Source organism: Natator depressus, chromosome 8 (assembly GCF_965152275.1).
Source record: "Natator depressus isolate rNatDep1 chromosome 8, rNatDep2.hap1, whole genome shotgun sequence".
Lineage (NCBI taxonomy): Eukaryota > Metazoa > Chordata > Testudines > Cheloniidae > Natator > Natator depressus.
Window position 1 is genome coordinate 64,154,746 of NC_134241.1, and position 23,935 is coordinate 64,178,680.

The 23,935-nt window shown below is 39.7% G+C and overlaps 1 long non-coding RNA gene across 2 annotated transcripts in view; it reads right to left on the reverse strand.

The window, feature by feature from the left end:
• The window catches only part of LOC141992873 (uncharacterized), a 79,562-nt gene that overhangs the window by 10,636 nt on the left and 44,991 nt on the right, over nt 1-23,935 (reverse strand). For both annotated transcript variants that reach the window (XR_012640681.1, XR_012640680.1), the window contains exon 4: nt 12,216-12,360. This is a non-coding gene — a long non-coding RNA (uncharacterized LOC141992873). The remainder of the gene's footprint in view (nt 1-12,215; nt 12,361-23,935) is intronic.

The window sequence follows — 23,935 nt, forward strand, 5'->3', positions numbered from 1 at the left end:
GAGAAGAATGAGGGGGGATTTGATAGCTGCTTTCAACTACCTGAAAGAGGATGGATCTAGACTGTTCTCAGTGGTAGCAGATGACTGAACGAGGAGTAATGGTCTCAAGTTGCAGTGGGGGAGGATTAGGTTGGATAGAAGGAAAAACTTTCACTAGGAGGGTGGTGAAACACTGGAATGCATTACCTAGGGAGGTGACGGAATCTCCTTCCTTAGAAGTTTTTAAGGTCAGGCTTGACAAAGCCCTGGCTGGGATGATTTAGTTGGGGATTGGTCCTGCTTTGAGCAGAGGGTTGGACTAGATGACCTCCTGAGGTCCCTTCCAACCCTGATATTCTATGATTCCTCGCTCCTCCCAGCACCTCTAGTTCTTTCCTTTTTGCTTTCTTCTCTCCCACTTGCCTAAAGTCCTGAGAAACTGAATTTGGGTCCATAGAGCAGCTCACAAGCCTTGTCCTTGTCCTTTTAAATCTTAGCTTAAATGCTCCCCAGCTGCTTCTCCAGCCCAGCAGCAGTGATGCTTTACCTTGCAGGCCAGCCACTGCAGTGATAGCTTAAATCCTGACTAACATCCCATTTAGGAAACTTGACTGGGAGCTGGTTTAATGACCCACATTCCATTTCTCAGAGGATTGGCAAAGGAGGTGTGAGAGACCATGGTGAAGAGACAAGCTTAATTTTCATTATTTGTACCATGATAGTGCAGAGCAGCCCAAACAGAGATCAGGGCCCTGTTGTGCTAGGCACTGTACAAATACCTAGTGAGGGACTGCCTCTGCCCCTAAATAGACAAGACAGGGTAGAAAGATAAACCAAAGGCACAAAGGGGTGAAGTTACAGATTTTGTCTGCAAAGTGTCATTTAAAAAGAACCCCCTGTGGCTGTTAGGTTAAATGGGGGATAGAACGTTAGTGATGAGAGAGAGTTAAATTGCGTGTGTGTGTAAGTAAAACGTGCATATAAGCTTTTAACCCCTTAATGGGTTCTCTTCCACTTGGTAACTTAAGGACCAGATGGTACACTGCTGTGACCTACAGAAGGCTAATAAAATATGACTGGACACCTGGGCCTATAGTTTACATATTCAGCAATGAGTTTGGGTGCCTAACTTGTGACTCATTGAAGGGGCCTGGTGTTCAGAGAATGAGTGTTCAGCCCTCTCAAAAAATCGGACCCTTTAAAGGTGTCTCAGGTTGGGCACCCAAACTTGATAGTCACTGTTAGATGAGACTTTGTCTTCAGTGTCCACAACCATTGTCTAATACGTTGGTAGATTTCTGTTGTCTTGCTTTTGCATAAAACCCTCTTCAGAATAAGAACTTTCCTTGATTGTCTGCATCTCTTGTATACCTACGTATCTTCATGGATAGTAATAAGTGAGGATTCTGTACTCCATGGATTTAGCATTTTGTATAGGTAAACAAGTGAAACTGATACTTTTTGTATCTTTCTTGTTCACAGCTTTAGGTAAAATTCACCTCTGTACAGAGGGCCAGTGCAAGGCCTGTGTATACCACTTAAGTCCTATGCAAACCCTATATTGAAGGCCTTGTGTCGAGGCTTTATGCTGACTCTGCATACTGGGTGACTTTCATTCTTGGTTAATGTGATCCAGGTGCTAAAAAACCCTGGCTGAAAAGTGTTAAGTTAAAAGCACAAGTCAGCTAGGTACATAAATATTACATGGTTAAATCTGTAATGGGTTCCCACAGCAGATTTGCTTTGTTTAAAGAGTTCCATAACCCTGCTGATTTATGGCATCTTTTCCAAGAGTACACTACTTGCAGAGAACTCCATCTAAACAGTTTCTGTCACACTGGAGGATTATTACACTTGAGTAACTAATTAGCCACAAGCAGCTAACCGCTGCTGTTTAGGACAAAAGACACGACCAAGAAAGCTTTTATTTCTGTTGTGGAAAATGACCTAAGGGGTTTGGGGACGGACCAGAAAGGAGACCTAACTTTTCTGCTTTCATTTAATATAATTCAAAAACTTTTTTACTTTAATTAAAGCTGATAACTAATAGGTCGTGTACCTAAAGGTTAGAGCACTAGACTTTGTCTCTGAAGACTCAAATTCTATTGCCAGCTCTGCCTCAGAGCTTCTGGACAGATCATGCTCCCTGATTGTACCTCAGTTTCCTTTTTGATAAAGTGGGGTTAACAGTTATTTGTTTAACAAAACACTTGGAGCTCTATGGCTGAAAAGTGCTGTGTTTAATGGTATGTTGTGTTCTGTTGAAACTGTGGGGTGAGGAGGGATGGGGAAAACATTTCCAAACCTGGGCTAAATGATTTTTTAGACTTACATTTACAGGTATATTAAGAAAACTATCAAGAAAGTGATTTAAGGTGAGATACTGGCCTCACTGAAATCCATGGATGACTTGCCACTTACTGCAATGAGACCAGGATTTCACCCTAATTTTTTTTTTAAATGAAAGCTGAGGGGGAAATATCAAGTGTAAAACAAGCTCTGAAATACAGACATGTCATGCAGCAGTGTTGTCACTTCCTATTTCTATCCACTGAGCGTGCAGCGGAGTTATCACTTCTCCATTATCCCATGTTCCCAGTGGCAGTGTTCCCCCTCCACTCCTCCCACAAATATTTGGGGAGAAAAGGAGTATATTTCATTGCTGTGTATTTACAGGAGAGAACAGATGTCCTTGTAGCCTTTGCTTTTTACTTTTTCCTTTCTTGGCAAGGTTAGGAAATGTAGTCACTAATGCATGTAAAATGTTTGAGAACCTTTGGTACCATGGAAGTGCCAAATATTATTTATTGTTCAGTAAATGTATTGGTGGGAGTCATAAACTCTCATTGCTGCTTAGCAAAACAAGAGATGAGGGGCAAGGGAAGTTCAAGCAAATACTACCTCATTCAACACCATTCACTTTTCTTCCTCTTTCTTCTTCTCTCCACTTTTTTACCCTTCCTGCAACTGCTCTCTCAGCCCCCTACTCTTGCTGGCTTCCACATATGTTGAAGCCTCACAAGTCTGTGCTGCCCACTTGTAGCAGAGCTGTTTAGAACAATTAGTGGCAGGGCGGAGAGGCTGGGGCCTGATCATCCAGTTGATGGACAAGATTGGGGCCATTGAGTCTTGATAGCATCAGATTAGTCCTTCCTGGTTTTATCAGATTATCTGCACAGTGCATGTGGATATGGTCTCTACACCATATAGTCTGAAGTGTCTGACATATTGAGATCTTGCTGTTTTTCCTCAGTTCTGGCTGTGATGCTACCTGTTTCGCTGGTAGGTGGAACTACAGTAAAGGGTAACATCCTGGAGAACTTTTTATGAGGGCAGGTTTGAATACATGTCAGCAAATATAATTTCACGAAAAAGAAACATGGAACCAATATGGCAGAGCTGTCTCCGAGAGGACCTTCCTGTAGCAAACTGGCACTGCAGTGTTATCTGTCCATTCAAACCAGCCTTAGCTTAGTATCTGTCTTAGAGAAATGGAGCAAACTACTTCAAACTGGGCGCACTGCCATTATAACAGATGGGCATAAATGTAGGCATCCAAGAGACTGTTAGGCAGCGCTGAAATTGGGAATATCTAAAATATGGGAGCTGGTCACAAAAAGCGGGGTGGGGAGAGGATTCAGTGAAAGCTCTCGTTACCCATGGTAATTTTGTAGCGTTGAAATTTTAAGATAGGTACCATTTACAAAATTCAAATGCAGATCCCGATAAAAGTTTTGAACTCCTCCTGTTTGGATTGTTCAAATTCGTGCCTATCTCTAGCCAAAGATGTGGAATGTTCAGCTATCATAAAATGCTGACTGACAGCCAACTGAGCATGAATGGTCTCTGTTCTGAAGACGTGCTCTATGGCCCTTTGTTGATTTGCATGCTCAGAAGAGGTGGATCCGTCATCTGAAAAAAACCCTCTTCACTGTCTAAGGAACAGTGAATATGAGACTCTCATTTTTCTTTTAAAGGAACACCCCACCCCACCCCCACCCAACTCCAGACTATCTCCCTATGTGATTTAAGAATAATTGTTGTTCTTCCCCTCCCTACAAACTGCAACTGAAAGATGAAATCATGAAATGCAAGGGTTGATTTGGGGTTAGGAATGTTGCACAACACCCCTGAGTGAGACACCATCAACGATGCAGATCGAACCCAGGAGACCTCCTGATGTAGCAGCGTGAGTCTCTCTGGCCTGAGCCAAAAGACCCAGCCCTCTAAGGCAAAGCTGTGGAGGGGGACAGAGGGCCACCTTGGGTGGATTACAGGAGAAGGCATATAAGAACAATCCAACTTCACTGTTAAGATACTTAACTTTCTTGAATGTGATTCAATATTACATTAGCTGTGCCCAATCGTATCTGAACATTGTGACCTTAGAGGAAAAAGGGAAGACATGAATGTTCATTGACCAAATGAATGAGGTGAACGTTAAAATGGGTATTTTGTTTTGAGAAGCTGTAGTAAGAGTTGAGCTGTCCTCTGTACATCAAATGAGGGCAAAGGGTGTAGGGATAGCACTTCTGGTATTTAGCTGATTATTGTACAGTAAAACATGAATTAAAAAGGGGTGTGCATCAAAGATAAAGTATTGTAGTTTGCTGTAACTGTCACCTGGCACATACCTCCAGTTTTTTTTCCCAGTAAGAACATCAGATCAAACATTCGAGCAGTAGCTTCCATTTTTTGCATCTGCAAATTGTATGTCTAATCATTATTTTATTAAAAGCATTGCATTTTTCAAATGGCTATAAAGCCCAAATGAGCTCCTATTATGCCAACCTTTTAAAATATGTTTTTTGATTCCATCTTCACTTTCAGCAGCAGCAACAATAACAAAACCATTGTTGTGGTCTCTTTTGACAAGACTAAGAGACCCCGAACCTCCGTTTGGAATTCTCCAAATCTAAGACTTACTTTGTTTTAAGTGAAATGTGGTAAATGAACCTGTTCTTAGTGTCTACTTTTTGTCTCTGGACTCTCGCTGGAATCTTAAGGATTCTGAACAAATACAAATAATGAAAAGCAGTGATTAGTTTTGTCGGTTGATTTAAAAAAAAAAAAGCAGGTAAAGAAAATCCCACCATAGGAAAGTCAGATGAGATCTATACTTTTTAACATAAAACTTTATCTCATAAAAATTAACGAAAGCAACTCTATGTTCAATATATTTAGATTTTTCAGATACTTAGTTATAAACTTTAAAGAAAATGATATGTGAAGTTGCCGTTATGTAATATCTTCCCTGGTAATCTGCATTAATTAGGCATGAGTTAGTTGCCTTAAAACAGGATCAGGAGGGGATATTGCTTTCTTTTTCCCTAAAATAAATTACATGTAGTGTCCTATGGATTCTGCCATGTGAAATTTGCCACAAAATTCATCCCTTGTTATAGGGTTGTGGGTTTTTTGTTTGTTTGTTTTTAAAATAGCTTTCTTTAAACAGCAGCAACAAACGTTGGTTCAAAGATAACTTTGATACTGGGAACCAAGTATAAACCAATGCAATGTTTTGTCTTTCTGAGTCTGCAAACAATCTGAAACAAGAGGTCTGAAAGGAGTGAAAGTGAACAGCCTTATTCGTCTCAATTGACTGTTTACTCTGCAACCTAAAGATGCAAATTTTAAAATGTCAGCATTAACTGTTTTACTGCTGATCTTTCAGCCTAAACATCCAGTTGATGTATTAATTCAACCATTACAAACTGTCTGCCCAGGTAACAAAAGCCCCTCCAAACTACTCAGCTACCAAAGCCTACAGCTTCCCTGCCTCCTTTCCCCCCCAACTTTACTGATGCAATTATCCTTCTGGAATACTGAAAACTTAAAATATGGAACAGCAGAACATAACTGAATATAATGGCAAAATAAGTAATGCCAGGGGCTAATGTGCAGATTTATCATTTCCATATTTAATTACAAGCCTTCATTTTTAAAATTTAAATCAAGTTGCCATGCTAGAATGTCACAGAAACCGGTGACCTTGCCAAAGATTTGATGCCCAGCGTGCTGCGGAAGGACAAGGCCTTGATTGGAATGCATTTTCTTTTATTGTCATGCAATTTAACAGATTATTTAAAAGTAATTTGGAATTGGGGGGAAAAAGCAATTTCAAAATTTAGTCTTATGGAAACCTGAGCAGGCTACATTAGCTTGGTTTAAAATTATGTGCCACAGATTTACTGATGCCAAGAACTTTTGTGTCAAACTTGGAGATCTGCTAACTTAACACTAGCTGAGGATATGGCCCAATGAGTCCATAGAAGAGGTAGAGTTTTGAATATGGAATATACGTCAGTATCCCTTCTTACCATTTTTAAGCCTTAGCCTCTGATTGAAAATATAAGTTTCAATCCCATCTCCAAAATAGTGACCTAAAATGGATGATTACGATCAGGGCCTGATTCTCAGGTAGTGTAAATTGACGTCAATGGAGCTATGGTGACTTCACACCAGCTGAGGACTGGGCCTGAATTTTTCTAGCTATTTCAGACACATTATATGACATCTCACAATAAACAGGATAGTATTTCAGTGGACTACCTCTGTGGACAAGAGACCTTGTTCACCCCCCTCCCCTTAATCTCCTTATTAAATGAGTTATGATGTAAATAATCAATATTCTGGCAAGCAGGACAACAGCAGTCATCTTAACAATCTGGTTATGATCCTTTCTCTCCCCCCCACCCCCCCAACTTCTGTTTTTCCATATGGTTTCTTTATCTGTGTGTTGAAGTGACAGCTCTCAGGTGATGTGGACAAGAACCAAGCCAAGTAATTGGCCCTCGGGGGTTTGTATTGTCTCCAGCTGGGCAGTCCTCCAGGGAGAGGTTCAGCAAGGAAACCAGAGCCACAAAGTCTGCCTCTATAAGAAAGAGTGTTAGCTGCAGTTGATAACTTGACGGGTCCATTGTATGCAGCTGCCTGATTCTAGGTGTGTGATTATAGTGGCTGAAAATTTAAGCCTCTGTTGAGCGTTCAAGTATTTTTTTTGCTCAGTATAACCTACTTAAGTATTCTAAATCCATCTCACTTCAGACTAAGGAATAAAGATAAGTAAATAGAACTGGTATATAAGGAATGGTAGACTTTTTTATTGCTACTAGCAAATAGTTAAAAAGAAAAAAGTATTAGCTCGCAAACTTATTTATCTAGTAAAACAATGTAAAACCAACTCTGACCAATTTTTTTACTACAAGATTCACAGCGTAGGTTCAGTGTCAGTGGTGAGCAACCCTCAATCCTAGAGGGAGAGTTTATACTTGTTCCATGTGCAAAATGAGTGTCTAATCAGAAAACAAGTTGTAAAAATATGTAATAGATACCCTGTTGTTGATCTTACTTAGCTGGCTTTGAAAACTTTTTGGTTTGAGATTTCACAAGAATGAACATTATTGGACACAAGGGGAGAAGGAGGGATGACACTGGATATCCTACTTGTGCAGTACACTTTTTTCACTACATTATCAGATGAGGTGAAGCTGATAAGCTATTATATGACATGATTTTCACCTGACTAAAACTGTCCAGATGCTACCAAATGTTGCTGCTAGAACTCCTACATCTGATTGGGTCTGTCTTACCCCCATCACACTCCCAATACTAAGCCATGCACTTTCTCTCGGGGGGGACCTTGGAGAAACACCGAGGGATGACAACAGTATTCCCAAATGGACAGAAGTCTGGTGATAAACTACAGGAATATCTTGGAGAAGGCGTGACTGTAACAAGGAGCCAAGAAGGCCAAATGTTAACTCAAAGTGCTACCCCTACTTGAAAATGTTGCAAAATATATTGCATTTCAAGGCTCTTTATAAATATATATACTGGAAACTGTAAACTGGGGAGGTGAGAGCAGGGCCGGTTCCAGTGTTTTTGTCGCCCCAAGCGGCAAAAAAAACAAACAAAAAACCTCGCCTCTGAACACAGACGCAGAGTGATGGTGTGGCCGCCGAATTGCCACCAAGCGCGAAACACGTTGTGACGGAGCGACCGCTGAATTCCCGCCACCACCGAGGGCGGATTGCCGCCCCAGAGCCCGACGTCCTGCCGCCCCTTTACATTTGCTGCCCCAGGCACCTGCTTGGTTCACTGGTGCCTTGAGCCGGCCCTGGGTGAGATATCTATATCTATATTTCACCTCCCCGGTTTGCAGTTATTTATTTCTGGGGAGGTTAGATATATAATATATCATTTCATTGGGGTTTTGTTTGGTTTGTGTTTTTGTGATGAATACCCATTTGCATCCTGATTCCATTTAGCTTTGGCTGTTGTTCCTTATAGAATTCTAATCCCCATTATTTTGGTTTTGTTATATCTGGTTTAAAGAACCAACCAACCAAAAAAAATATATATCCAGCCTATTCTGTATTGGGCAGTCAATTGACAGCATCTGTAAGACACCAAAACACAAATAGAGAACCACCTCTATGGATTTGGCTAGATCACTGAAGGTGATTGCAAATGCATACTTCTGATTCTCATCCACAATCAGATCCAGGTTCCGAGAGTCACAAAAACATGAGCCATTTGGTACCATTTTCTCTGCATGTGACAAGGACAGTAAAATCTGTTAAAATTTGCAGCTTTCAAAAGCAGGTCTTCAAAAGAGTTTTATCTGAGATAAGCATGATGATATACAGATTGTTAATTCATGGCTGCTCTGTAGGGAACCTCTGCAGTGAATTGTCGGATTTAAAGTAATTATTGGAATTAATACAGAAATTATCTCTGTCTGTTTAAAATATTTTCATCTTCATTGCCATAGGTTTCATGTGCTAAAATTGTACAATGTTCCGGAAGCACAGCTGCACTAGGCCTGCTCTAACTTTGTCCTCCCTCTCCAGTTCCCTGCACGTTCTGGTTGATAGTGAACAAATAAGCAGCCCACAGAGCTGACATATTGCTTTTTGCCTTTCACTGTCGTCTTGACTCCCATCAGAGAGCTCTGAAACCTACAGTTTGCTATTTGACTAAGCAAGGAAGTTATTAGCATTTTTCTTCAGGATGTTTATAAAATTAAGGGATTGCAAGTTTAGGACATTTCCTTCTATATTTTAAGTGCAGGGAGATGGAGTACACAAGAGATGTTTTAACTACAGCAGGCAGCAGAATGGTTTCAAATTACCTAAAACAAATTGACATATTGAGGCTTTTTATCAGACTGTTCAAAATACCACCATTGTGAACACAACTAAATACAATCCTGTCTGAACACAGGAAGACCAATGACTGCTGCAAAAATAGATTTTGGCTGAGGTGGTAACAAATAATCATTTGCCTTTGTGTTAAAGAAATCTGTATATTCAATTGGTCTCCTGGAACAAAAACTTTTTTTGTACAGCTAAGAAAAAAAATCTATTATTGCACCAGGTTTTTGTTAAGTCTTATGCCCACCCACATGCAATAATATCTTGTTTTGCAAGCTATTTTTGAAAATTTGTAGATTGAGTCTTGGAGTGTGCACAGAAAAGCTATACATCTGTCTGAACGTACTTGACATCCTAATGTGTCTTGTTTTGGCACTTTTACATTTGGTATTAAACTGTTTTTTTCCTGAACTTAATAATATAAATAGAATTAAATAGCAGGCTGTAGATATAACATTTCATCATTAACTCTCTGGTAATCATGGAATATACAGATTGAAATGAGATCCCACTGGGTGTTCAGAAAAAAGGGAAAGGAAGAAGTCATCTGTTGTTGTATAGAAAAGTAAATATATTTGAAAGTAGCCAGGAAAACAGTCCAAGTAGGACTCGGAAGTCATGAGTTCGTAGCACCAGCATGGTTTATCATAAAGAAAAATTTTCCTTTGTACCTGACTATTGGGCATATATGGAAGTGATAAAATCACTTGATAGAGAGCTGTATACAACAGAAGGATTACAAATAGATAGTGTTGTGATTTTAGTTATTGTTTTAAATGCTATCATCCCGCTGCAACCGTAACCAGTGGGAGTTCTGCTGTCCACTCCTGATCCTAAGTCTGTAGATGTTTTTTCTCTGATCCATTTTTTTTTAATGTTGTATTTGAATATGCATCTTTGTGCTCCCCCAATCCTAGGGCTGGTTCATTCACTAGCATAAGTTACAACAACCTTCAGGTTTCTCTAACATAAACCCAGCTGTCCATGGCTCCTGGAGCTGTTGTGACATCAAAAGATCAGCTGGGATCCTGGCCATATCCCATACACTGGTAGCCATGATGGGGGGAGGGGAACTGTGAGAAGAGCTGCTTCAGCAGTTTTATGATATTAGAGGATTCTCCTGTGCAGGGAGAAGCCATCCACGAGCCTTTAATGTGGGTTTATGGTTTCTTTGACCCAGTGAAGTGATGCAAAGCAAATGATTGCACGCATAAATTGGAGCATATTGACTGATCTGAACTAAAATGAAATACACAAAGGGGATGTTCTAGAGAATCATGCCACCCCGTCCAGAAAAGTTTACAGTAAACATCTGGGACTTGTATCCTTCCTTGAGAGCCAGCAAACACGACCTTTACCAAACCAATGGAGGGAAGCCAATTGTAGTTATATGGCCTCCAGGTCCTAAGCAGTCAAATCTAGGGATGTTTTAATCAGAAGCTTCTTGGCTAGCACAATAGTTGCGATGATTTATAAGGAAAGAGCTGTTCCAGAAGGCAGCTAAGGTCCACGCCAGCTTTGGGGTAGGATTTTCAAAAGTGCCCAGTGTTGGCCTAAGTAGCTTTTTCCCAAAGTCAGTGTGAGTTTTACTGCTGACTTCAGTGAGAGCACAGTAAGGTCAATGCTGGGCGCTCTTGAAAATCCCACCCTTATAGACCAAAATCAGCATTTACACTAAGTGCACCTGGCAATAACTCAATGCAGATTCAGATTTCACTAAGGTATGAATAACCTTTAAGGGCATTCCCATCAATGACATTGCACTAATAGAATCTGGAAGTTAAGTCTGGACAAATGTGGTGAGGTCAATATCAGGCAAGAGATCTCAGAAAGATGAGAGACAGTGATGCCTCAGTGAAAAATAGGCTCATCTCCGTATAAAAAAATAATTATGGTATGCCAGATGGTAAATGCTGTTGACTTAATGATGCATTCTCAGTCATAACAAATAACTATATGAAGTCACTCTTCTGACGATAGTTTAAACCCTGTGACTTGAATACTACAGCCAACATGTGGATGCATTTCTCCTTAGTTTAGCAATAAGCAGATGTTATATGCTAGTGCATATATACAGCATTTATTAACTCAACAGCTAAACGGTGCAACACCTCCTGTGAGAAGATTATGAAAATATTTTAAGTTTACTGAGTACACCTCTGTGTGTCTAGAGAACTGCTTGTTTCAGTGATGACAATTCATATGGTAAACACACTGAAATCTTTTAATAATGATTATATTCACTTAAATAGTTTAAATTGTGAGGATCAGTTCCTGCGCCTAGTAAAGTCAATATCAGTGTTCCCATTGACTATGATGGAAGTAGAATCAAGCTTCAGATATGAGAAAAGTAGAGGTATCTTGATCCAAGTCCAAGTCAAAGATCAGGTCTGTGATTAAAAATTGTGATGTAGTATAAAGTAAAGCTGATGATGAAGCAAATGGGGTATTTAAGTGACCAGCTGTTTTATAGGCTACTAAACCAAAACCTCTTTAGTTTTAACATATTTTAGACTATCTGGTAAACTTTGAATATGTGAAATGCTCCAGAAAGCTTTATACTAAGCCAGACTTTAAAAAAAATCTTCTTGTTTGCATTTAAAATATTTGTTGTCAACTGTTTGAATTTGTCAGAAGTACACAGTGCACTTTTCTTTAAAGTCTGAGGATAATAACAATAAAAAGCCCCTCTGGAATATAAATACTTTGTACTATCAAGACAAGGCCTAATGCTATCTAGTTTCCTTCGTTTTGCATGTTGTAACCCCCCTCTACTACGCTGTCCCTGTATCTTGGATTGTGCGCTCTTTGGGGGAGGTACTATTCATTTTATATTTGAAAATGCTTAGCCTGTCATGTGCTGTTGGAAACTGGCCTATACCAGGGATAAATTTGGCCCATTATAATCAGTTTCAGTGTGTGCTTTTCATTTTACATGAGGAGTCTAGTGACCTACAACCTTCAGTTCCTTAGGTGTGTCCAAACTGATGGGCAACACTCCGTTTTGGATTATGGAGAACTATGATCTGTGGGAAGGAGGGGAAGAAATGAGGCTAAATCCTGCTGGTCCTTACTCACCTGAGTAATCTCTCTTGTATTCAGTGGAGTAGCCCATGTGAGGTCTTGCCGGATCAGGCCCCAAAAGAACAATTCTCTGGCCTTAAAACAGCTGAATTTCAAAGAAAGCAGTTCCTTTGTTTATATCTGATGTTAGAGCCTTCCTCTGCAAAGAAAGCATCAGAGGAAGTGATTTAATATGCAGGCTTGGAAGGGTAGGGATGTAAATTCTGGTCCCAGCTCTGCCACTGACTTGATGTGACCCTGGGTTCCTGTTACTTAACTTCTCTACTTCAGTTTTGCCATGTATAGTTGAGGAAGGAGTTGAGGGAGGGGGGAGCCTTAGAGTATTTCCCAACCACAAAGCAGTGTTGAAGCTAAATTAATTAGTCCAGTTAGAATGTGCTATAGAAGTATGAAGGATTTAATGGGTATTTGCTATTGCAAATAACTTGATAGACGCAAAGGCCCATATGTGCCTCCCAGAAAATATTGTGCTTCCATCTATTTGTATATGTAGGTATTACTGTACCTAAGATGCAAAGATCCTAAAGACTAAAAGGAAAAAAACATATTTGATCTAGCTTAATTTAATTAAAAGAAACTTTGTGCTTTCTTTTATCTAGCTGCCTCTCACAGTCCTAGTTTATATAATCATAAAAGATTTTTAGTCTGATCCTGCATTTTGTTTATATCAATGGAATTTTTGGCTATCAAGGAGTCTTGCCTGTGCAGTGGATGAAGTATTAGGGCCCTTTGTTAGAAACTTTAGCGAGCTCTAAAGATAGCTGTCTCTTACAGCTATTCTCTGGCAGAGAGTGAGTGTGTGATTGATTGAGGACAAGTACAGTATAAGAAAGAATAGTTAAAACACAGACACGCTGACATTATAATGCAGTGTTTCGTCAGATGATGTGGTGTTTTGACTACTTGGCTGCTGCACGTCTATAATTTAAATGACATTAAATGGGACAAAATAGCTATAGTGTGGAGACGAGAAATCTTTGGGTCTGTACTTAGAATGCAGATAAAATAGCCCCCTTTGAACTTGTGGAGCCAAATGTTGTCCAAAGACACTACTGTTCTGTATGGAAAAGAGGTGTGTGGTGTTTTCTTTTCCCCTACCATAGGCTTTTTCTGGTTAGGGTGCTTGGCTTGTGTCATTACAAGGCTGCAAAGCAAAGGGAAGCAGTTTATATTTTGATATCCCATGCCCAGTTTTGCCATTCAGTACAGAATTCACTGTTGTGAACTATATCATGACTGTGTGTTCTTTGTACTGTTGACTTTTTAATATGCTCCTTTATACTTTCATTAAAGTAGCACACAAAGCTAACTTTTACAAGCAGCCATTGATGTTCAGCTGTAACAGAGTTTCCCATAACCCTGTGACTGCATCCCTGATATATCTCATTTGGTTCCACCAAGTTGTTGTAATACTCTCTCTGGCTTTTAGAGTTTTCTATTTTTTTTTAATTCTCTGCTATTAAAATTATAACTAGGGTATGTTTTGCTCATTGGATTTAAGCTATGTAGCTGCTCACATTCCTCACCCTCATGGAAGCCAGACTTTTAATACACCTTAGTGTAATGTATGCTGTAACTGTTTGTTTGCCAAATTAGTGATTCTTTCCAGGAATCGGCCTGATCATTGAATACCTCATGAAGTGTGTGTGTATAATAGGTTGTGAGCTGTTTTTTCAAATACATATTTCAAAAGGGAAAATAAATATTGTGTAAATTAAGCTTGTTTAAAGTATTCCAGATTTCTAGTGGGGGGACTTTTGATGATAGATACACAATACAAAGAAATAGAGCAAACCCAAACAAAAGAATACAGCCTTTGTAAGTTGCAGTTACTCATACCACTTTTCATGTACATTGGCTCATTGTATATAACTCGATTGCCATACCAGTTAAATATTTTCTGCCACTACTTGCCTCCCTCCCCAGGGTTAAGTTTATGTACTCTTACCAAAATATTCATGCCATGCATGACTTAAGTCCTATTTTTGTTCTATGGACAAACCAAAAGTAAATTGTTGGTCAATAAGGCAGCTTCTCCAAAACCAGTCATCTAGTAAACTGGAGAAATCCCCAAACCTTTAGTCAATGTGTGCATGTGCCTCTTCCCCTCATTGCATAAACCAGGTCTAAAACTCAATTGCCATTTCTATGTTGAATGATGCAAATATTGATAGACAAACAGAAGTCAAGAGAATTAAGGCTACCATGTTAATTTAAAGAAGTGTTATTCAAAACAGAGGTTACTCCTTTGAGGTGTATTTAATCCAGTGTGGTTGGTGGGGTTTTTTTTACTGGCCATAGTGATCCTTTCAAGGATCATTCTTCAAACCTGTGGAAAATTTTGCTACTTTCACAGCAGCCTACTTATCCTGTACACTTTTATATAATAAATCAAGCTATTTCATAACCTTCTGCATGTTAGGATGTGGTAAAACTCTCAAGTACTGTAAAGGCTTTGGTTTTCAGTTTTCTTAATACCGAATAGTTAATAAAAAGACAGCAAGATTATTAATAAACCTTGTTTTTTGTTGCCTTCATTAGGTCAGTTTCTCCAAGATCGTCCCCTCCAGGTATGACTGAGCTAATGAGACTTGCTAGAGGCTTCCCTTACTGAAGCTATTAGGCATAATGCTATGATTAGTAGGCCAAAAACCAAGGTGTTGGGTGCTTCAAGACAAGGATAGCTTACCAGAATTGCAGTAATTGTGACCTGAAGTTCTGACAACAATAAATATTCTGTGACATAATTTTGGTGTAAACTTCTTCTGTCAACCAATATAAACAAACTGAGACATCCATCAGGTATGGGAAGAAGGGCCTCTCCTCATCATATTCCTCATATCTCCTTCCACTTTCTTTGTTTTATTAATCGGAGATGATATGAGTAGAACAACAGAGTTTGATTATTTTGGTAAAACTAATGGCAAAAAGGGAATAAAACTCTTCCTCCCATATCCTTTCCACCTCTTTCGTGTCATTGCTCTGCCAATGTACTTATCCCATTTTTTGTTATGAATCTTGATCTTTACTGAGTGCCTAATGTTTACTCTTTATGCAAGTAGAAACTGGTTTCTTAAAGAACAGGTCTCCTTCTTCTCTAGCAGGGAAAGATCTATGGTCAGAGCTGCTTTCCGGATAGGAACAATTGAATATGAAATGCATTGGTTTAGTGTCATTGTATCTCCCCAATGACTATAACAGCCTGGTATTTACTCGCTACTGAAGAAATTCTCCTCTTAGCTCAAAGGATAAATGCCCGCAGTTTTTGATGCTGAATGTCCCAAATTTATCTTTTTTTCTAATTTGGGGCGGTGTGTGTGTCTGTTTGCATGTGTACATACATATAGACACAGTTCATTACACATAATGTCAGAGCTGCTGAAATTTAAACACCTCAGATGTTTTGTTGTTTGAATTCTATCTCATTTACATAAAATAATTGTGAGTGGAACCTGTGCACTGCTACTTATAAAATGAAATGTGTATCATTTGCTGAAAATGGAAACCAAGAATGCTATCAATCCTGAGAAATCTCTCACTGTTGGCTTGTGGGTGCTGGGAGGGGGAAAACAGCTACTTCCCCGATAGCCTTTCTGTAGACTGCACACAGGGAAGCTAGCTGTTGGAAATGGGAGCCCTGGACAGGAATGAGTTCAGCAGTGGATGGACATGCATCGTTTTTCACCTCCTCACTCACTCACAAATCAACAGCAGTTGAACTGGCCTACATCTCAATCACCTTCCCTGCTGGAACCTCCTCCTATTTAATGGGGGCATTTCTAGGATCCCATGGATAGTCTGGCAGCATGATTCTGTTGGGTAAGGAGTGTTAAGCAGCTAAGGCTGCAAATCCAGTAGAGGCACAGACTCTATGAAGAAGGTCCTGTGCCTTCAGCTAGTCTCCAGAAATTGTGGCCTAACCTGCTGCTGCTTCTGTTTGTTTGGGATCAAATCCTGCCCTCCTTGAAAATATTTGGAGGAAACTCTGAGGGGAAAAAAGTGTAGTTTTTTTGTTTTGTGTCCCTCCCCCTCCCCCCCCCACCGCCCTTCCCCATCCTCCTGAATGTAAGGTTACTCCTGCAGGTTTTACAATGGGCATGGAGATCAAATCCTATGGTAGGAATAGATCAACTCTGGAATCTAAATATTGAAAAGGATACCCCAAAGAGGCGGGAGAGAAGTTGTTTGCATCAGCACTGATAAGACTATTATTAACAGATTCCAACTGAAAGATCATATTAAATAGTAAGGCAGAATATTGTGATGGATTCCCTCTTCCTTCATCTGAGCTGCAGGTGGGTTTAACTTCTGAGAGGCTGTGGGGAATGGAAAGTGAACAAGGTATTCGGTGCTACCTATTGCTAGCTCTAGGGGAATAGGCATTGCTGAGTAAGTACTCTGGCAGGACTAAAGGATTCATGGCTTTCAAAGTGATGTCATATCTCCTTTTTGATACCCTCAATACAATATTGTAACAATCAGATCAATTGGGGAAAGTAATCAGTATCTGAAAGAGGTGAAAGAATCACTGGGAATCTTTCAAGTACACAGTTTGACAAGTTAACCACAGGAGCTGTGATGTTAGTGATGTTAGAAAATTGTGCGTTTCTATAAGATCTGATTTTATACTCTTTTTTTTTTTATGTTGAGTAGTACGTTTCAATAGAACCATTCCAAGAGTCATTAGTGGAACTAATTGAAGAGCAAAGCCAGAAGTGGAGGTTGAACCTTCCAACCTCTCCAAGGTCCTCATCAGAAGCAAGCTCCCTGCAGACCAGGACACACCAACTCAAAGTGGCACCAGACATTTCCAGAATAACAGATCCAAAACCTGACACATCTCCATAGCTACAATGATCAACACCCCCTATAACTCACCTTTCAAGATCCATGGGTCCTACACATGACTATCACAACATCCAGAACATTAAATACCCTCAACAACTAATGTGTGGGTGAAACTAGAAAATCATTATGTTCTCGAATAAATTCACACAGGGTGAAGGTTTTTTTTCACAAAGCTATCACTCTATATCTGACCTCCATTGTCGTCCTCAAAGGAAACCTGCGTAACACTTTCAAAAGACAAGCCTGGGAGCCTAAATTCATTACTCTGCTAGATGCTAAAAATCATGGACTGAACAAACACACTGGATTTTCAGCTTATTACAACAATCTATAACCCAGTAACTCCCTCCTTGTCCTATGAGTGCAGAGTTGTTAACAGGCTACTCTACCTTGAATGGTCCCTTACATTAGGTGCTAACAACTTGTAGTAAATATGTTCCACCTTGCGTTTTGCAGTGATGCTGGAAATACCTTTCCCTGACCCGAAGAAGAGCTCTGTGTGGCTCGAAAGCTTGTCTCACACCAAGAGACGTGGGTCACCCACCTTGTCTCTCTAATATCCCGGGACCCACACGGCTACAACTACACTACATACTCTCTCTCTCTCTCTCTCTCTCTCTCCTGGGCCTCAATAACCTGATAAGGATCAAGATTACAAACGGTTAGTCCCTCTCACATAGCAGAGGTCAGTGTCTGCTGATTCAAGTAGCTACTGTTGCACTTTTTTGCCTTAAAGCTACTATGAGGATTAATGAGATAAACTTAAAGCCAGGGGACAGCATGACACAAGTAATGACTAGCATTTCCCCCAACCACTCTGCCTGCCTTTTAAAATGAGAGTAGAAAGTCACTAAGTTTAAAATCATCATTAACCCTGATAAATGTTGATAACTGATGGCTTGGTATAACACTGCCTTTGATTAAAAAATTAAATGCTCATGGCTTGTGCCATTGTACTTCACTTTAAATTTGAACTAATGAAATAAATATAAAAAATTCCAATTCCATGGTATTATAGCAGTGATGAATTAACCTATTACAATATAGTTGTTGTATATATAACAGGGGAGGGAGATCTGTGTGTGTGTGCATGTGTGCACACAGATGTATTTATGGTACTTCTATCACCTTTTCCATTAAAATTGTATATTATACAGTATTTCCTTCAGTGATCAAACTGGCTGCTGCTCTTGTGTTTTAAAGCTACAAGCATGTTCCATAACAATTAAAACCCTGAGGAGAGTACAGCTCACTTCCTGATTTTAGAACAGGAGTCGCAGCTGCTATCATGGTAGTAGGTTTCCAGATGTCTGTGTTTGTTGTATGGAATAGTGTTGTAATTGCAGGAAGGAAGGGATATGATTTTGCTATCAGAGAATGTTGTATCCATTGACACCCCCCTGGATGTGGCTGCAGTGATGCAGATACAGAATGTACAGTAAAGTACAATATAGTGGGATAAAATTTGCCTCCAAGTCACAGTATTGCCATTTAAGTCCTGGGGGAGCCATGTATGGAGTTCAGAACTGAATATGGCATCTTATATAGCATGTAAAGGAAAACAGCAACTTTTTAAAAATGTTTCAAGTCAAATTTGAACTGAATGAGAAGTGCCTTTTTGTATTTCCAATACTGGCTTAGGTATTGCAGCCCACTGTAAAACTTATTCAGTGAGCTGGGAGCTCAGCAATGCCTAAACTCAGAGTGAAGAACGTAGGGGCAATCTGAGCTCTTGATGTCTTGCTTTTGTACAGTTGTAACAGAAGTTGGGCCATGGGTGGATGATAAGAAACTCAAATCCCTCGCATGCCTTTAGCACCCAGCTGGGGCCTAATCTTGCATTTCCCCCAAACACCCCAGTACATTCTGTGGGAATGCTGGAGATGTGACTGTGGGGTTTTCTTTTTTTATTTTGTTTTTCTTTTTAAATCAAAACCACAAAAACCCTTCAGTCTCTAGTGAGCAATTTGGTAGGGGTAAAAATATTTTCCCGGGAATTTGTAGTACAGTCTCTTTACATCACTTCCCACCGCCCCAAAATTTGGTGACTAACAGCTGAACCTGAATTTCTGCCCATCCCTAGTAGAGATGCACACAGATTATTCTGACTGTAACTTTATATCAGTAGACACTCAAACTCTTATCCATTTTTTTTAAATGGGTCTCATTGCTCCTCTGATGGGAAAACTCACAGGAGGGAGGTTAAAGGGATGAATCTTGGTGAATTTCTCCTTGTGGTATATTTTCTGGGACTGTACCATTGGGGAATGTGGTTCGTTCCCAGACAGGACACATGGTCTTCTCCCCACTCTTTGTACACATTTGAGGACTCTCTGAGCGTCCTAGTTGAGGTCTCGAATAAAACCACCATGGTGAAGTGGAGTCCCCTTTTTACACAGGAGAATGGAGATCTGCATATAGAGGATCCCTTTGTGTGCCAGTCTAGGGTGTGTGACTTGATATCATGTCTTAAATATGAATAAGAAACCCTATCTGAATTAAAGCAAGTCATCAGACCAAAGCTACTGAGACACCAAATGACTGTTTCAACAGCTCTGTGAAAGAATGCTCAAAATCAGGTTAATAGCTCCAAGGGAGAATTGATTTCTTTTTCTGTTTAATATGGTTGGTTACTCCTCCGAAGTAGTAGCTCGGAAGTGGTGCTCCCACTGCCCCATGAGGTTGATCCTGAAAGGTGCTGAACATCTCCTTGTCATACTTGGTTTCCATGGAAATCAATGGGAATTGAGGGAGCTCACCAAGCTTCAGGATTTGGCCATTTTAGACTCCTCTTTACAGGGAGAAGGATCTGTTTCTCTTCTCTTCCCTTGTACATCTCCCATAGGCTAGATGAACTTCTGGCAATAAAACAAGCATCCTGCTGAAGTGACCAAACTGGGAACTAAAACCCCAGGACACTTCTTCCCTTTTGCTGTCTGCCACAGGCTGCAATAAACTTGATCCCGTATGAATAATAGGCCCTCATCCTAGTTTTGACCTTTCCAATAAACTGGCCTCTCCATCTGTATCTCTATTATTTTGAAAATGAGGCAGGGTTAGTAAAGTTTTGGAAATGCTGTATTACTGGACTTCCATTTGCCTTTAAAACCCCATTTGCTCTAGCTTCCTCTGCCTAAGGAGAAATGTCTATTTATTTGATAAATAATCTCCTATCTAAATTCTAACAAAGAAAGGAGGGGAGAGAGCTGCCATGTTACCATACTCTCCGAACTCAGTCCTTTTAAATTCACACTATTTTCAGACTGTTCCCCTTTCCTGTTAACTGTGCCATCTTTTCAGACGTAAACCAATCATCACTTTGCAGAGGCAGTGTGGTTTACTGGATAGGCCACTGATCAAGGACTCAGGGCACCTGGGTTCTGTTCTCAGCTCTGCCACAGGCTTACTAGTGACCTTAGCCAAGTCACTTCACTTTTCTGTGCCTCTGTTTTTCCCCTCCCACCCTTTCTGTCGTCTAGTTAACCTAAAAACTCTTCTCACTGTTTGTACAGTGTTTAGCACAGTGTGGCCCACATGTAGCAACCCCAACTCTTGTGTATTATTTGTGTTGTGGTAGCACAATTTGTCTCTTGTTAATAATATACTGCTGTCATCTTTTGCAGAAAAGTGCACAGCATGAAATCCCCAAATCCATGCCCTCTTCAAATCCCTAGTAAATGTAAAAGTAGTCAGGATGGAGGATTGTAGCTGCCTTCAGTCTGAGGCTACAGCTCCGGACACCCATGCAGCTAGTCTGTGGCCATTACTATGGCCAACAGGCTATATTAGTGGCCGGAGCCCACTGTGTCTTGTGGCTGAAAATCTGGGCAGTTTTCAAACTTATTAACCTCACCCTTCTCACAACATGATCTGCCCACAACCCTCCTTTCCCTACACTCCTTTGGAGTTAATTACAATGTAGCTTGGCTCAGTGTGTGACAAACAAAGGTTGTGGACTTCTTCTATCTGGTCTCTCTTCCCCCTTCATGCAGTGGCACTATAATGGTTCTTCTGCGTTTTGTGCCTTCTGTGGCCCTTCTTCAGCAGGGATTTGTCCCATACTCTTTAAAATGCAAAATGGCATGATTCATTAAAACAGAGGACATGGGGTGGGGAGTCAGATGTATCATCACTATTCAAAATTAATTGAATTATTTGGTTATATCAAGTTTTCAAAGTAGTATGAAACTCCAAATCACCATTCTCTGTGCTACCAAATTAATGTTATAGGCATATAGCTAGTGAATATTTCAGATGTGCAACAGTCTTTTAAGATCTGTGGTCTTCCATCATTATACATTTGTTTATGGATGGTGTTTTTCCCCCTTGCACAATGTGGTCTGTTCTTCACTTGAGACACAAGGGATTTCTACACACAGCTTCTATTAATGCTACTGAGGTGCCTGCATAAATCTATGTGCATAGGCTTTATGAACACATTTAATGACGCAATAGAACAGCATAGTGTAACTATATGTTTCCACAATAGTAAACCTAACACAGATTAAGGCAAATAATGATATTAATAGTTCTCTTATGGAAGAAAGCTTGGGTAGGATTCAGGCAAGAGAAAATATTAGCCTTGTTTTGAATATTTTTTCCCCATCCTATTCAATGTGCTCTAGTTATGTCAAAAACTTTAATCTCACTATGCTGTTTGTTCCAAAGGTACAACCTCTGTTAATTGCATTGCAAGCTACTTCATTTTAAGAAATTCTAAAATTAAATGTCTGGAAAACACACTTTTCTCATTTAAATAAGGATAAGATATATCGGGGGGGGGGGGAGGGAAATCACATTTACACCAGTACATGAAATTTTAACATACAATTCTAATGCTTGTCTTTCAGTAACAAACAAATGTTTGAGCTAGAGCTTGCTGTTTCCTCAATGTTTACTGGTGTGATGTGATGTGATACTGTGTGTGTGATATATATATTAAAATAAATACATAATTGAACAAGCATGGTATGTTTTTTTTCAGATCAGTGGGGGAAAAAATCCATGTTTGTTCCATGGAATTTTGCACAGAAATTCTCATGGTTCCATTTTTGCACATGTGTACATGAACCCCATACTTTGCTTTATTTAGAATGGCTCTTTCCACTTAACATGCTATTCTAATTTTTGCTATCCGTATGTGGGCTGCTTTTTCTCAAATAGATCAGACGTGTGTGGTGAGGAGAGAGGGATGCCTATCTACAATGCAGAATTAGCCCACTTTTGCTATAGATTCATGTTCCTTTGTAATGTTACCTTCATCTGTGACTCCTTGTTTGAATTCATAAGGCAATGTGAAAAACCTTGAACTTCAAATACACTTAATTGTGTTGATCAGTATTGTAGCATTTGTTGGAAGTGGAACTGGAGGTCCATTGTAAATGGTACAATATAGCCCCTCATGAATATTTTTAGTATCTCTAGTTTGTCACATATACTTGAATACAGCTTTTTAAAAAAAATGTTAATGGCCTTCCCTCCCCCAGGATTTTATGTGGACCATGCCTTATTTGCATACCACTAATTCTTTGTAATCACATGTTTTTCTCTCTCCTTAGTCACTAAAATATCCTCTTTGGAGGCATTTGTGGACCCTTATGTGTCAACTGTAGCCAGAAGAAATTGCCTCAGGAACTGACTTGTCGGTTATCTACCTTAAGGTGAGTTTCCAGCTTGATTGAAGAGCACTACCATTCTCCTTTATTCCTTTTAATGGACCAGTTCAAGTATCTAGTTACTTTCCAAGCTCTCTCTGATCTTTCTGATTCAAGTGTAGTTGAGAAGATGGCAGTGGGGCAGTTTCTCCTTTGTGTATGTTTAATCTTCTCAATAAGTTTCAGTCTCTTGACAAACTCATAGCACTGAAACTTTCTCTTGAAAGGATGTCATGACCTTCAGATGTCTGGCTTTGGTTGGACCTTAAAGTCTGCTTTGGACACTGTTTAAAACATCTAGTATAGCATAAGTGCATACAATATATAATATAAGGTAGTAATGTTCAAGGTCTGCTGTAGATCTGCTAGCAGCTTTCAGTACATTCTGCTGTGTGTGAAAAGGGCTTTCTGTTTCTGCTCCATTCAACCATGAGTTAGCCTTCATATTTTTTGGGAGGGGAGGGGGGCTCCTATTTGGTTTTGTTTTCACCTGTTTCTATGGGTTAATGTTACATAGCACTGGCTGCTTTGTCATATGTTCACAGGTGATGAACAGCTACATCCAATCCCTGCGGATGTTGTGAAGCAGTTTGATTTTTTTTTATCACGGTTTCTTATGTTCAATTATAGATGCCTTGATTTTTTTTAAAAAAAAACCAATACAAATGATTCTGTCTTAGGTATCTTCTAATGCAATTCAGTGTAACAGAGAAAAATACGCTGGCATTTACTGGTTCCTTATGACTCAGGTCTCTGTCATCTGTGGTGGTTTTCTTCAGTGGCAGCTATTCACATCAGATAATGCTCATTACTTTACAATAATTGTGCATTCTGTTTCTATCATCCACAATAATCCTGTTAGTGTTGTTACTTCTTAAGGCTCATTGTTGGTAAGCATCCTCTGATAAAAGTCTATGTACTCTGACTCTTTGATCTGTTGAAGTCCATTATAACTGCACATGTTGCTATAACACATAGTGATTGGCTTTTAAGGCTTGCCTCTCAATGAGCAGGGTATGGCTTTAAGCATCTCACCGGCATTTTAGGAGCTTTTGCTAGATTTTCTCTAGTCTATTGCTGAAACATTAAGCCATAATTTTATTCATTAACAGCTAAATTACTGCAGAGTTTTTGTTAATAGGCCTTGTAGGCCTTTCTGGTTTTCAGAGTTTGCATTCAGTGTAGAAGTCAACAGTAGCCTCTAGTTTTAAT